Source organism: Schistocerca gregaria, chromosome 5 (assembly GCF_023897955.1).
Source record: "Schistocerca gregaria isolate iqSchGreg1 chromosome 5, iqSchGreg1.2, whole genome shotgun sequence".
NCBI classification, from domain to species: domain Eukaryota; kingdom Metazoa; phylum Arthropoda; class Insecta; order Orthoptera; family Acrididae; genus Schistocerca; species Schistocerca gregaria.
Genome location: NC_064924.1, coordinates 271,573,291 through 271,590,011, shown reverse-complemented (window position 1 = coordinate 271,590,011; position 16,721 = coordinate 271,573,291).

The window sequence follows — 16,721 nt, the reverse complement described above, 5'->3', positions numbered from 1 at the left end:
GAAAATAGTATAAAGTAGTTTTTATCTGCACTTGACTTGATTGACCTAATGTATGAAGAAGGCCAATCGCAATCACAGAACATTAAGACACGGTCTGCGCCTCCGCAAAATAGTCAACAGTAGAATGATAATGAAGGCAGTAACCAACACAGTTGCCACCCGTATAGCGCGTGCAACAATAACACAACACATGACGATGGTAACTGGGTAAATCAAAAGTACAAACGAGGCGTCAAAGGAGATCATAAACTGAATTATAATAGACCGGCTTATACCGAACAGAGGGGCTGTGGCCAACAGGTTCACAATGCACCCCAGCAAGTGGCAATAACCAATACAGTAATTGGCAGGAACCGACCGCAAGTAGACCATTCTGCAGGCCTCCAACTGGCAAATGCAGTTAACGGAATAACTACTATGTGTCCACTGGGGGTAAAGGTCAAGGAAAATTTAATTATAGGGCAATGCAGGAAACGGACAGGCGAAGTCAAACCCACAACGTGTAGGTAGCTGAAGTTACTCACAATGAAGGGGCTAACCCCCCATCAGTCAGCAAAACTCGAACAGGTCGCCACAAGTCCCACTCGCAGACGGGTGGGGTCACGCAGTTTACTCCTAATTACTTTCTCAGATATCACCATGACGTAGATAGAAGATGTAAACAACTTAGACAAGCTGTCATTAACGCCCAGATATATGATATAGGTGTACCTCTAGTACTTCACACTGGAGCATCGACAAATAAAATATCAAAAGGTCTGTTTAACGAGCTGCACAGACAATGATACATACCAACCTTTCCGAATCAGAATTATCGTATTTCGTCCGCGATGGGAAGCAAGTCAAATTGAGTTAAACTTCAGGCATTAATATTCATTACCATCAGAAAATTTTCTTTAAAGGGTGTTATTCTGGTGGTTAAAAACCTCGCAGTAAACTGTCTTATTGGAATGGATACCTTTAGACAATAGAGAATACAGATTGATATAGGCAAGGAAAATGTTTCTTTACAATTAACGAACAGATGTTATCAGTAAATTTACTTAAAACCAGCACAACTGAAAATATACTTCAACAGAGTAGTGATATCAGAGTAAAGTTGTCATATCCAAAGTACTGTTTCTTGATACACAATAGGGTTAGCAGCTGCCTGAAGAAGACATGACGCCTGAGACTGCCTGAATGAAGGTAACCGAATCTGTTTGTTTGTCAGAGGATCAGAAGGAGGAGTTACAAGAGGCAATGCTTTGGTATGTGCAAGTATTTAGAAAGTGCCCCAGGGTTATAGAGGATTACTATTACAAAATGAACATTTACCCACCCGTGAAAGTCTGCTATTCTTTATATTCAGTTCTTTGGACAAAAGAGAAGCCGTGAAGAATGAAATTGAAAGGATGACAAACTGGTAGATCATAAAATCCTCCTGACCCTCATATTGTAGAACTATTTTAGCTGTCACCTAGCCCGACGGTAGCGTCAGTGAACAAAATCATTGTTCCTGTCAGGACACAACCTGACAACCTTGAGTGATGGTTACTGAAATTTCACAGTGTTAAATAACTAACTGTAATAGATTTAAAAGCATCGTATTTGCAAATAGCATTACATGAAGGTAGCAGGAAGTACACAACCTTTGTGTGTGGGGGCAAGAGCTCTGAATTTAGTGTTCTAGCACTTGGCTTGAACGTGAGTGCAAATGTTTCCATTTCCACCTTTAATAAAGTTTCGGGACCAGACCTCCTCAGAAGAGTCACTCTCTATGTTGATGACTTGTTAGTAGCTACTCCCACACGGGAAGGACGCGTGAAGCTTTTGGCATAGGTATTATATCGATTTGCAGAATATGGGGTCACGGCTAATTTAAGCAAACCGGAGTTTGGAAAAGAAAAGGTCAAATTCGTGGTTCATATTATCTGGGGTACAGTACCTGATCCTGGAAGATTGATGCGATCTAATGTTTCCCATCACCACAGAACAGAAAACAATTGAAGGCATAATTAGGTTTGGTTTTATTTTTAGGGGGTTTATTCTGGATCATTTATTGAATAGTGATGCACTGCTGAATCTTTTGAGGAAAAGTAATCCATGAATACAGACCAATACGATTAAATGCCAAGCAGACTTCGACAAAATGAAGGAAGCCTCACGATGTGCAAAGATACTATACCGCCTTGACATGTCACAGGACTTTTGCTTCAGTAGAGATGCGTATTCACAGGGATTCGCGGATGCCTATTTCAAATCGGAGAATGCCTATTTCACATCACTGAAGATGACGTGGAACCGACACCTAAGATAATCAGTTTAGCTAGTCGAACACTCTCTGAATCCGAGTGGTCATATTGCGTGACAGATCTCTAGGCTCTTGATGTTGTATGGGCATTTAAGAAATCTGAATGCTACTTACGGGACAAACATACCAAAATGTACTGTTAGCAGCAGGCACTTCCTTTTCTATTGATATGCAAATTACTACATAGGAAGGTAGCCAAGTGGATCATGTACTTTCTCAGTTCAGTTCTGCAATCACATGCATCAAAAGTAAACAAAAATTATAGCAGACACGTTATCAAGGTTACCACAAGGGCTCTATGAATCTTTAGAATTGAAAGAATAGAATTCTGGAATTAGGATGTTGCTAATGCAGAACAAGACAAAACAAGCATATTATGTAATGGTATTTAAGAGTACACAGAATCAAGAAAAGTAGCGTGTGTGTTTACTAGAAAGTTATGTAGATGATTCCATTTTGTACACTGACAGTATATGTGGTGAGCATTGGATTTCCAAATGCACCAGCAAGCAAAATACGCCCTGCTATTTTCACAACGGAGAAGAGTTCTTCAAGTTATTCGGAAGTGAAGTACTTGCCAAAGGACGAAGCACTCAAAAAAGTCAACGTTGATTGAAGTACATTCTATAGCACCCACAAAACCTTTATAAACAGTGTCCTTGGATCCTGCTCGGCCATATTCGCAACGGAAAGGGTCAAATTTTGCCTTCTTTGATGGTTTCAAAAAATAAGTTGTATGCAGTGCGGTCTGTGGCTACAGGTTCTATTCTTGGGAGGATTACAGAAGATTATCTCGTGTGAGTGGAGAAACCACAGATACTTTTATTGCACAACGCATCATACTTTGCAGACAATAGTGACACACACAAGTGATTACGGTTACTACAAGCCACACCACAAATTGGGAAACGGGACCAAATTTCTAGTAGTTTACTGTCGAGTTGAGATTTTCACACACGCGTGATCTGTCAGTTCCTCGCAATGTCACTGAATGGCAGTCAGTCTTAGGGAAAATAAGCTTTTATATTCGGCTCATGCCGAATATTGCACAAATCGCAGCTCAATTGCATAGCTTGCGTCGCAAGACTGTCCCCCTTTTTTTTTTTGGACAGATGAGTGCCAAGAAGATTTTCAAAAACATAAAGATGCATTGCTCAGTGATCAATGCTTGGTTCACTTTGATCCTGAGAAACAAGTTGTGTTGAAATGAGACGCCTCCTATTACGGAAGCGGTGCAGCGCTCTCGTGCAGATTTTGCGTTAAAGAGTGGCCTATTGCATTTGTATCAAAAGTGTTGGCCAAATCTCAGTATAACTATTGACAAATAGAGAAAGAGAAATTGGCTACTTCGCATGGTGTCAACCAATTCCACCACTATTTGTATGGCAGAATACTTAGTAACGGATCAGAAACCATTGCAATCCTCCGTCCATCCGATGAAGTCGGTTCCTGTACGAACTTCCCAATCATTGCTAATATGGGTTTTGCTGTTGTCTCAATACCAGTGCGTGATCGTACATCGATAGACAGCTCAATATGGTATTGCGGACGCACTTCCGATTGGTTCTGATACAGATTTTGACGCTTCTGCTGAATCTTGTTGTCGCATCGATGCTCAGGATTCTGAATTGCTTCAAACGTTTCTTCTTCACTATAGGTAGATTACACAAGCCACGGCAGCAGATTCAGATTTGAACATTTTCCTAAAATATATTCGCACATCTTGGCCTTGCTCATTGCATAGCTTAAAGAACTTTGTAGTGCGCTGATACTTTGCACGTTGGCATAGCGTCGCTATACAGCAAGGTATGATACTTGTCTGAAATGACAGTCACGTGTATTGAGCAATAAAGCTTCGCAAAAAGAAGTGTTGCAGCTACTTCACCAAGGATCAAGGATAGTGCTTGGGTGGAGATATTCGTGCGGAACAGTTACAGTGTCGACACTGTACTTGGCAGGATATGGACACCCAAATAGAACAGACGACGTCAAGTGACTTGCGTGTGCGGAAAATCATCGGTTCCGCAACAAAAATTCTCTGCTTGGCCTAAGTCGCAGTCACCATAGCAACGTGTGCACATAGACTTTGCGGGATCGTTTTGGAACATTCGTTGGTTGATTGTGGTAGACTCTCGTAGCCAGTTTCCTTTTGGTATGCCAATGAACTCGACAACGTCAGGTAGCAGAATTCATGTGTTGTCCTCCGTTTTTGGCCTCGAATGTTTACGTGTTAGTCATAGCGTCGAACAACAGCCCTCAGTTCACTTCAAATGAAACAACCTGTGAACGCAATGGCTGACAACGTCTAACTAGTTCACTGTTCCACCCACATTCAAACGGCGAAAAGCTACGTTTTGCAAGAAGCTTCAATGGCCAAATTTCACACCGTACACATCGCCTACTCCGCCTCAACTCGTCCTACCATGGAGCTGGACCCGCCCACGCCGCAGAAGCCGACGCCTTACGTTGTGGTATGGGCTTCAGGATGTGGACGCGTGCCGTTCTGGGCGTTTGCCGGGGGACGTCGCCACTAGAGCGAAAGCCAATGGCGGGGCACAGCTGCAGCCACAGCTTCCCGTCCGTCAAAGCGTCCACGCTCCTGCCTCCCCTCCTGTCGCCGTGCTCCGTATACGACGACGGGGTGACGGGGGCGGGGGAGGAATTTAACATCGTAAATTCAAACGCCGGCTAGCCAATCGGGAACGAAAGAGGACATCTGTGAGAAGAAGTCAGCCAATCGCACGCTGACCGGACCTCCTCCGAGGACGACAACGCGGTAGCAGCGGCCCCTTTGTGAAGAGGATATAAGCGCCGCTACCGACTGGAGACGGCGCAGTTCAACATCAGCTTCAAGATTAGCGACTTCGATAGCAGCGTCAACGCTAGTCACTTCGCTTGAACTCTCTACGTAGTACAGACTTGGGAATGTCAATACTGAAGAGAACTGATTATTTCGCATGACCCTCTTTGCTTGCGACACATCTGTGTAATTGACAAAGTTAAGTGTTGCATCTTTTCTTATTGTAATAAAACCCATGAACACGACTTGTTTGATTATTTGTCTAGTTAACCAAATATGCTGGCTTCCTAGACACTACATTATGTATGTTTAGGTTAAATCAAACGATGTTGACGTGTAGCGCCTATTTTACAGTGAAGAGCCAAAGAAACTTGTACACCTGCCTAATATTGTGTAGGGACCCCGCGAGCACGCAGACGTGCCTCAACACGACGTGGCATGGACTCGACTGCCATGAATCCTGCAGGAGTATCCATAAATCCATAATAGTACGAGGCGGAGGGCAAGCCTCCTCTGAAATTCACATTGCAACGGATCCCAGATATACTCTTTAATGTTTATGTCTGCCGAGTTTTGTGGCCATCGGAATTTCTTAAACTCAGAAGAGCGTTCCTGGAGCCACTCTGTAGCAATTCTGGACGTGTGGTGTGTCGCAGTTTCGCAATGGAATTGCCCAAGTCCGTCGAAATGCACAAAGGACATGGCTCTGGCTCTAAACACTACGGGACTTAACATCTATGGTCATCAGTCCCTAGAGCTTAGAACTACTTAAAACTTACTAACCTAAGCACATCACACAACACCCAGTCATCACGAGGCAGAGAAAATCCCTGACCCCGCCGGGAATGCACAAAGGACATGAATGGATGCAGGTGATCAGGCAGGATGCTTACGTACGTGTCATTTGTCTAGTAGTATGTAGACCTATCAGGGGTCCTATATCACTCCAACTGCACGTGCCCCACACCATTACCGAGCCTCCATTAGCTTGAACAGTCCCCTGCTGACATGTAGGGTCCATGGTTTCATGAGGTTTCCTCCATATCCGTACACGTCCACCCGCTCGATACAATTTGAAAGGAGACGAGTCCGACTAGGCAACATGTTCCCAGTCATCAACGGTCCAATATCGGTGTTCACGGCCCAGGCGGAACGTAAAGTTTCCTGTAGTGCAGTCATCAAGGACACACGAGTGGGATGATGTTGCGCTCAATGGTTGGCACGGCGACACTTGTTTATGGTCCAGCATTGAAATCTGCAGCAAATGGCGGGAATATTGCACTTCTGTTGCTTTGAACGATTCTCTCCAGTCGTCATTTGTTCCGTTCTTGCAGGATCTTTTCCGGCCGCAGCGATATCGGAGATTTGATGTTTCACGGGATTCCTGATCTTCACGACACACTTATGAAATGTTCGTAAGGGAAAACATCCACTCCATCGCTACTTCGGAGGTGCTGTGTGCTCAAGCGACGATTGTAACACCACGTTCGAATTTAATTAAATTTTGATATACTGCCATTGTAGGAGCAGTAACGGTTCTAACAACTGCGTCAGACACTTGTTGTCTTTTATAGGCGTTGCCGACCGCAGCGCCGTATTCTGTCTGTTTACATATCTCTGCTGTATTTGAATACGCTTGCATATACCAGTTTCTTTGGTGCTACAGTGTGTATATGTTATGTGAAGCTATATATGTATTGACACAAACAGACGCCAAGAGTAACTGTTCCAATAACAAACGCTTGGTGTATGCTGTAAAAGGATTTCATTTACGTGTGTTATAGTGAGTGAACATGGCGGTGCTTGCAATGAGGCTAATGTTTTCGCTTCGTTTGTAACGGTGAGGGACGCTAGACATTGCTACCAGGGACCATATAAGGTAAAATGTTTATGGACTTACCTGAAATTTGATAAGATCTCGACGTGATGCTGGATGTGCGGGCTGGGCTTGGACAATAAAATATGTGACACACGACGTGGTTCCAGTAGCACAGGTCGGAAGCGACGGGCATTTTCGATGCAACATTGGAAAGTCTCAATCACGTACTCGCCTGTGCAGACTATCCTACGGAGCAGCTCTATCAACATTGTGACGACATGAAATTTATTGTTATCTGAAAACTGTGAAAACAAACTGTGCCGCCTAGCGACGTTGCTGCAACGGACTTATGAGATGCGCGATCAGCAAACATTCCTTAATATGTTTGAGCGTGGCCCAGCAAGAGACGTGTAGAAGGTATTCTGCTATAATGGAGCCAAGGACACAGAAACTTTCGGAACTGCAAAATAAGGGACAACTGGCACGTCTGTGGTATACATTAAAATAACACTGGCGATGAATGAAGATATTTTATACTCCAATCAGGCCAAATATACAATATAAGTTATAACTGAAAATACATTTTAATGTGTTATGATTGTACGTAGAAGGGGCACCGCAATTGTATACTGTAGTTCAGTAATCGTTGACCACACCAGTATACAGAAGGGGGTAATTGTACTGGAAACTATGCTGGTTTATCAATATGAGTATATGTTTTACTTTTTCAATTTTTGTCCATTCATTCGCCCAAGTAATTTACGGCAAAGATAAAGACGCTGTACGTCCACAGCAATCAAGCCTGTGCAGCTACCACCACTAGTTGAGGAACGTTAATTTCCTTATATTTGTAAAAACCCTTATCAGATGTTTCATCGATCTTGTATTGTCGCCTTTTCTCCTTCCATGATAGAGGATATGGAATTCTGTTTAGTTCACTAATAATGTGAAACGCATTAATTCTTACAGTTTGAAGTCAATTTCATTTAGTTCTCTATTTCATCTGATACATCTACTTGCGTTACCGGTACATGTTAACACTTCGGAGAAGCAAGAAATTTCAGCGGAGCAATCTGAACGCCGTAAAAGAAGAAGAGGAGGCAAATTACTTCAAGGCTGGAAGAACTATCATCTAATAATCCAAAATTATAAGTTACAGAGTCTTCGTGTATACAAATAATAAGAAGCCTTACTCGAGTGTTTGCCACTGTATGTAAATTAGCTGCAACAAGTGCTCCTGTCTGTGCCACACCTGCAAATTGACATCGTAATTATTATTCTTAAAATTATTAATTAATCAGTAAAATGTGTGGTGGTTTACGAGTGAGGACATAGTTCCTCTTAAGATTTTGCAGATCCAGCCTAGATAATGTTACCCTGAGAAAATCCAGTTTTCGTGTAACTACGACCCAAGTGACTTGCATCAGCTACCATCCCAGGTTCAAAATAGGCGAACTCGTGACGTGCTGGCATGTTCATTGTATATATCTCCCTGTAACTGACTGCCCAGGTATCGTGTCTACAATAGCTGAAACATTAGAGCATCATACACAGCGCTCTTCCAACGGGACGATAGTTTCCGTGAATTTTGGTGACAGTTTATTACAGGGTGTCATACTTTACACCGTATGTCGATAACGGACAAGATGAAACAAGAGAAAGATATGCGCTTCCATGTTTCTGCAGTGGTCTGACTCTTCAGCTTACCAAATGATAAGGACTGCAGTTCTGAATGCACCCTCTTTCCCTCCACTTGCTGAGAGAAGATTGAAATCGAGATATACAGTTCGTCAAAAGTTTTGTAGGCTTCTAAATTCACTGAAGAAGATAGTCCTATGCTACCAACAGTGAGCAATATTGGCTCTCCGAATTATAGTCATGTCCAACACTTAGCCTCAGTCTTACGACATTTTTGGAGAAATGTGCCCCTCACATACCTCTCCCTGCAGTCTTTATTTAAAAACTTGGTTCATTCAGAGTGAGCAGCTTATCTTTAATTGTAATCTTTGATGTGATTTCCTTATTGAACAGGTTCAGTTTTTGAATTATTTATGTCTTATCGACAAAAATTCGATGATGAGGTACATCTTTGTTCAAATATGATCTGCACTTGACTTATACTTTATTTAATAACGATATTTTTGAAGAAGCTGCTGGTGTGAACATGAGTAATCTATTGTCCTTGAACGCCAATTTGTTAAAGGCGTAGTTTAAGGAAAGGGTGCTGGAATCTGTTAGTTTGAAGTTGGTGAGAATGAATTACATAATTTTTTAAACTACCAGATTTCAGAAATAAAAATATTCACTTTATAATTGAAACTGAAAAGGAGGAGGACTGCTTTCCATACTTCGTCCGCCACTAAGATGATACCTTGGAACAATCAGTTTCTCTCAAACCGTTTTACTTGCAACAACTTGCCGCCTGTGGTTTACAGGTATCGCCCTTGGTTAGTAATCAGAACATCCTCGGTCCCAGATTCGATACCTGTCACCGCTTCAATTTTGATTATTAATCAGTACTGGCGGCCGAAGACTTCCGTCATAAAAAAGTCATCCTCCTTTTGCCAATGGTTTTTGTCAAAGAGGATGGAGGACCGGACAGCGGTTCAGGGCACTCTCTGGGCCTAGAGGTGGGAAACTGCCCCTAAAGGTGGAAGAATCAGCAATGATCAAGAGCATGAAATTCAGAAATCAATGGAAACCACTGTATTGAAGACACATAATATGTATTCACAGAGCAGGTGGCCTGTTTTTGTTGCCGTGCGTATGTAGTTGCGTCATAGGCACCATATTGGATACGCTTACAAAAGCAATTTGCGCCATATTGATTATGTCATGGATCAAAGCAGATGGGTGGAATCGGACACTTCTGTAATCCCCACAAACCACGTGCATTACCACTTCTCTATCTACTTAATTGTAATGACTGCCAATGCCTTTGTGTTGGACAAACAGGACGTACTTTCATGATCCGGTTGAAAGAACACCAGGACTTATGGTAAATAATTTTAGATCCGAGTTTACTAATCACCTAAAAGCGTGCAAGCACTGTATCCCAGTTGTAAGTAATAAGTTAAGAATCCTCCATCTACAGCCGAAAGAAGGAATTCATAACTTATTGGAAGAATTTGACATTTTACATAATTTCAACCATAATCCCATATATACACTAAATGAGCAAATAACGTTGAAACATGTGGGTCTATTGAACATCACATAATGTCACAGGTTCGGGTCTATTTCACTTAACTTTGTTACACCTTGAATAATCTTTCTATTTCAGTGTTGTTTCCTCTAATACTGTGAACACATCCCTCTTATGTTAATTTGTCATTTCGCTGCTTCTATTGCTAGACTACATTTTTGTTTGTTTTCAATATTGTTCATTTTACATCACTTGAACCCATAACTCGTTTTACTCAATGACGATTTACTTAGTGTAGTTCATGTTACCAGTACTTTTTATCGTCGTTTTTATCGTCTTATCCTGTTTTCACACATGTAGCCTTTGTATCATTGCCTTGTCGGCTAATATGTCAGATATTGTTACAAGTGTTTGAGTATCAGGCTTATTTCTCTCCCATTCACTTAGTTGTTTCGTCTCTTAACCATCTTTCATATCACAACTGTTTTGTAGCACGTAGGCCTGATGCACCTGTGATGCTGCGGTAGCGTCTTTGATTAGTGATCAAAATGGCATGGTTCCGAAACTCGTCACTGCTTAAATTTTGATTAATAGTCAGCACAAGAAGTTACCCTCAATCTACCAACGGCCTTATCAAAGAAAACAGAGGATCGGACAGAGTTTCAGGTCACTCTCTTGTCCTTGGGGAGGGAAACTACTCCTAAAAGCGGAAAAATCATTATAAGCGGCATAAGAGTGCAAAAGGCAATGGAAACTACTGCTTCGAAGATATGTAACGTGTATCCACAGATATGTGGCCTCTAAGTGAAAAGGTGTCATGATGATCTCTCCTTTGGCAAAATATTCCGGAATAGTCCGCCCTATGGACCTCAGTTACGGGACTGCCAAGCGAGAGGTGACCACGAGAAAAGGATTGGATAACCAACAGTTCTGCGAGTCGAGGGAAGCTAGAAAATCTGAATAGCGAAACGCTGAGTCTCAATATAAATATAGTAGGGGTGAGTGGAGTGAAATGTACAAAAGACAAGGATTTATGGTAAGATAAGCAGAGTAGAGAGATGAGTAGAGGGTAATATCAATAGCAGTAGAAAATGGCTTAACAGGAATAGGATCCGTCATGAATAGAAAGGTAAGGGAGAGTGTGTTTTACTGTGAACAGCGCAATGATAGGGTTGTTCTTATCAAAATAGACCAACCAACATCGACAACGATAGTTCAGGTCGATAGCGGAAGATGAAGTAATAGGGAAAATAGGTGAGGATATTAAACGGGTAATTCAGTGCGTGAAGGGAGATGAAAGTCTAATTGTCATGGAGGATTTGAATGCAGTTGTAGGGGAACGAATAGAATAAAAGCTTAAGGGAAAATAGGGGCTTGGGACAAGCAATGAGAAAACACTGAGTTCTGTAATAAATTTCAGTTAATAATAGCGAATACTCTGTTCAAGAGTTACAGGAGGAGGAGGTATACTTGCAAAACGCTGGGTGACACAGAAAAATTTCATTTACATTATATCATGGTAAGACAGAGATTCGGAAGTCAGATACTGTATTATAAGACTTACACAGGGGCAGATATAGACTCCGTAAACAATGTAGTAGTGATGAAGAGTAGGCTGAAGTTTAAGAGAGTAGTCAGGAAGAATCAATACGCAAACAAGTAGGATACGGAAGTACTAAGGAATGAGGAGATATGAAGAAAGTTCTCTAAGGCTATAGATACGGCAATAGCGAATAGCTCAGTAGGCAGTACAATTGAAGAGGAATGGACATCTCCAAAAATGGCAATCACAGAAGTTGGAAAGAAAAAAAATAGACACAAAAAAGGTAACTGCGAAGAAACCATGGGTAACAGAAGAAATACTTGAGTTGATTGATGAACGAAGGAAGCACAAAAATGTTCACGGTAGTTCAGGAATACAGAAATACAAGCCACTGAGGAGTGAAATAAATAATAAATGCAGGGAAACAAAGATGAAGTAGCTCCACGGAAAATGAAAAAAATCGGAAAGGAAATGACTGTGGGAAGGTTCAAATGGCTCTGAGCACTATGGGACTTAACTTCTGAGGTCATCAGTCCCCTTGAACTTAGAACTACTTAAACCTAACTAACCTAAGGATATCACCCACATCCATGCCCGAGGTAGGATTCGAACCTGCGACCGTAGCGATAGCGTGGTTCCAAACTTTAGCGCCTAGAACCGCTCGGCCACTCCGGCCGGCGACTGTTGGAAGGACTGTCTCAGCATATAAGAAAGTGAAAATACGGTAAGCAATAAAATAAGGTTCTGGAAACCTTTCAAGACGAGGAACATGAATTACACCACTATGTCCCATACGAATAGCTACCGTAATCCAACCATTACCAAGAGGAAACGTATAATAAACATCCAAACCAAAATTCAATTTACATTGTATCAAAACAGATCAAGTATGGCATCATTAGTCACAGATTTAACAGGTATTTTGTTAATTTTATCACTCTTAATTCGGCCTCCATGAAGTGTTCCGAAAGAGATGGCTAGCTGTGGATTATGTTTTGTTGTACCTCCCCTTTCTCTGTATCTCTCTTTTTTTCCTCTTCGTCTCTGTTTGCCAAATACCCATGACGGCTCTCATTGGTTGTTCGTTTCGTTTCCAGTTGGTGACAGTGTGCCCAGGTTTCATCTGTTGTAATAATAGTCTCGAAATACCTTTGGCCTGCAAACCGCACAAATCTTTCTCACTGGAGTCGACGCGACGATCTATCAGCAGTCAAACGGTGTGGCACATGCCTTGCACTCACTCTATTGAATCGTAGCAAAATTGGAAATTTTTTATAAGGTCTTACGGGACCACACTACTGAGGTCATCGGACCCTAAGCTTACACACTACTTAATGTAACTTAAACTAACTTACGCTAAGGACGACACACACATCCATGCCCGAGGGAGGACTCGAACCTCCAATGGGGGCAGCCGCACGGACCGTGACAGGACGCCCCTGACTGCGCGGCTACCCGGCGCGTCTGAATCGTAGCACAAGGATGACAATTTCTCTGCTGAACCAACAATCTTATCGAAAATACTCTACCTGACAAAAGAAAGTAAAGCATAACTGGATTTCAATCCAGCTTTGCACACGAACACACGCTCGATGGGTATGTAAATGGATTGTGTTGCAATTTTCGGTGCCAAGTAGAAGGGCACCAGATTACATTAGTGTTGTTCGTGTCTAGCATTGTTACCAGTCCTGATAGGATATGCAACAGCCACGAACATCTTCTGATTTTGAGTGGGCACTGTGAAGAACAGGAACACGTGCCAGACAACGTTATCAGCAGCAGCCGGACTACGAAATTACCGTCCCATACGCACGCTACTGTAACACCACTCATGGCTGCCTATGGAGTGGTGCTTTTACTGTGAAGGAGGTACACCTAATAAGCAACGTTAAATTGTGTTCAGGATAAATCACGTTTCTGCTGCACACGATGGATGACTACATCTATTTTGGAGAGGCACTGCGGTGTAGCCCCTAGCATCAGGGTGCGAGCAGCCATCGGGTATGACATCAGGTCACGGCTGGTGGTAGTTGAGGGAACTCTGACGACACATCTGTACGTCACGGACATTTTAGTTTATTATGTGTTACTTCTCATGTTGTAGTAGCGTGGTGTCATTTTTCACCAGGACAATGCTCGTCCACGAACGACAAACGTCTCTACGAAATATTTATGTGATGTCAAGGTACTCCTGTGGCCAGCAGGTTCCGCAGATCAGTCCCCGATAGATTATGTGTGGAACAATCTCTGACTTCAACTTCGTCCCAAAGCCAGCATCCAGGATATCAAGAACCAGTAACAGCAGTGAGGGCCAGCTTGCGACAGAAGAGGGTACAATGGAATTATGACACACTTTCCAACCGATTCAGTGCAAGCATCCAGGCCAGAGATGGTGAAACACTATACTCATGTAGGCTGATTCTTCTAAATCCTTTGTAAATTTAATTAATTTTTGTAAACACTGATAAATAATCACACATTCATTCAAGCGGCGATATTACATTTCATTCCCTCCTGTCATCCCAGGTGCTTAACTTTTTTATCACAGTGTATTTGCTATTTATTTTACAGTAGCACACCTTTTTTCTTCACAGACTCTTCTCCTACTGCATTTTCATAAGTCACTACGACGTTTGCCACGTCGGCCGTGGAATATTTTCCTCAGAAGTTACGCCTCTTTAAACTTTCTACACCACTTCTACACTTGTTGCAGGGACACACATGTATTAAGGTACTGTGCTTTTATCTTGAGATTCATGTCCACAGATATGACCTCTTCATTCTTCAAAAATCGAACCACAGAGCGTTGCTCCAACGTCGTGCAAATCACAACGCCGCTGCCACTTCCACTGACAGTGGTTCCTTTCCTTTGATGTAAGACAGTGCCATCCTTTAGTAACAAGGATGATTTGTGCCAACTACGAAATCGATAGTACAACTTGTTGCACTATCATGCGAGGTTCTAAGATCACTAATCGTCTGACAACAGAGGACAGAAGCTCCTTGCCTCCTCCGTCGCTGGTTATTTTGCTGCCCAGGTACCAGAATTCCTTAATTTCATCTACTTCATGACCATCAATCCTGATGTTAAAGTTCTCGCTGTTGTCATTTCTGCTACTTCTCTTTATTTTTGATTTTCTTCGATTTAATCTCGATCCATATACTATGCTCATTAGATTATGCATTCCATTCAGCATATCATTTAATTGTTTTTCACTTTCATTCAGGATAGCAATGTCACCAGCGAATCGTATCATTCACATCCTTTTAGCTTGTATTTTAAATCCACTTCTGAACCTTTCTTTTATTTTCGTCATTACTACTTCAATGTAAAGATTGAACAGTAGGGGCGAAAGACTACTGCTCTGTCTTACACCCTTTTTAATCCGAACACTTCTTTATTGGTCGTCCACTGTTATTATTACGTCTTGGCTCTTGTACATACTGTGTATTACCCGTATCTGGGTACAGCTTATTCCTATTTTCCTCAGAATTTCGAACTCTTGCACCATTTTAGATTGCCCAATTCTTTTTCCAGGTCGACAGATCCTATGAATGTGTCTTGATTTTTCTTTAGTTTTGCTTCCGTTATCAAGCCCAACGTAAGAATTCCCTCCTTGGTGCCTTTACCTTTCCTAAGGCTAAACCGATCTTCATTAAACACATCCTCAGTCCTCTTTTCCGTTCATATGTATACTACTCTTGTCAACAACTTGGATACATGAGCTGTTAAGCTGTTTGTGCGATAGTGATCGCACAGTCTTAGGTGTTATGTGGATAATATTTTTTCGAAAGTGAAGTGGTATGTCGCCAGACTCATACGTTCCACACACCAACGTGAATAGTCGTTTTGCCACCCGTGGTGACCGAGCGGTTCTAGGCGTTTCAGTCCGGAACCGCGCGATAGCTACGGTAGCAGGTTCGAATTCTGCCTCGCGCATGGATGTGTGTGATGTCCTTAGGTTAGTTAGGTTTAAGTAGTTCTAAGTTGTAGGGGACTGATGACCTTAGATGTTAAGGCCGGTAGTGCTCAGAGCCATTTGAACCAGTAGTCGTTTCGCTGTCACTTCACCCAATGATTTAGAAATTACGATGGAATGTTATCTATCCCTTCTGCCTCATTTTATCTTAAGTCTCCCAAAGCTCTGTTATATTCTGATTCTAATACTGGACCCTCCATCTCTTCTAAATCGACTCCTGTTTCTTCTTCTACGACATCAGGCACATCTTTCTCCCTCCTTCAATGTACACATTCCACATAACCGCTCTTTACCCTGCATTTAACAGTGGAACTCCCACTGCACACCTAATGTTGCACCCTTCCCCTTAATCTGACCAAAGGTTATTTTCACTTTCTTATATGCTTTGACAGTGCTTCCAACGGTCATTTCTTTTCCGATTTAAGCTAATAAAGATTTTGGAAAGTCCTATTATCTATCTCCATCTGCATTTAGTGTGTATACTCGTAATCAGCGTAAAATAAACCCTAATGAAAGTGTTGATTTTTTGGTTAAAGGTTAGATTATGTTGTTGTTGTGGTCTTCAGTCCTGAGACTGATATGATGCAGCTCTGCATGCCACTCTATCCTGTGCAAGCATCTTCATCTCCCAGTATCTACTGCAACCTACATCCTTCTGAATCTGCTCAGTGTATTCATCTCTTGGTCTCCCTCTACGATTTTTACCCTCCACGCTGCCCTCCAGTACTAAATTGGTGATCCCTTGATGCCTCAGAACATGTCCTACCAACCGATCCCTTCTTCTCGTCAAGTTGTGCCACAAGCTCCTCTTCTCCCCTATTCCTCCTTAGTTATGTGATCTACCCATGTAATCTTCAGCATTCCCCAATCCTATTCAAAACCTCCTCGTTAGTTATGTTATCTACCCGTCTAATCTACAGCATTCTTCTGTAGCACCACGTTTCGAATTCTTCTATTCTCTTTTTGTCCAAACTATTTATTGTCCATGTTTCACTTCCATACATGGCTACACTCCATACAAATACTTTCATAAATGAGTTCCTGACACTTAAATCTATACTCGATGTTAACAAATTTCTCTTCTTCAGAAACGGTTTCCTTGCCATTGCCAGTCCACATTTTATATCCTCTCTACTTCGAC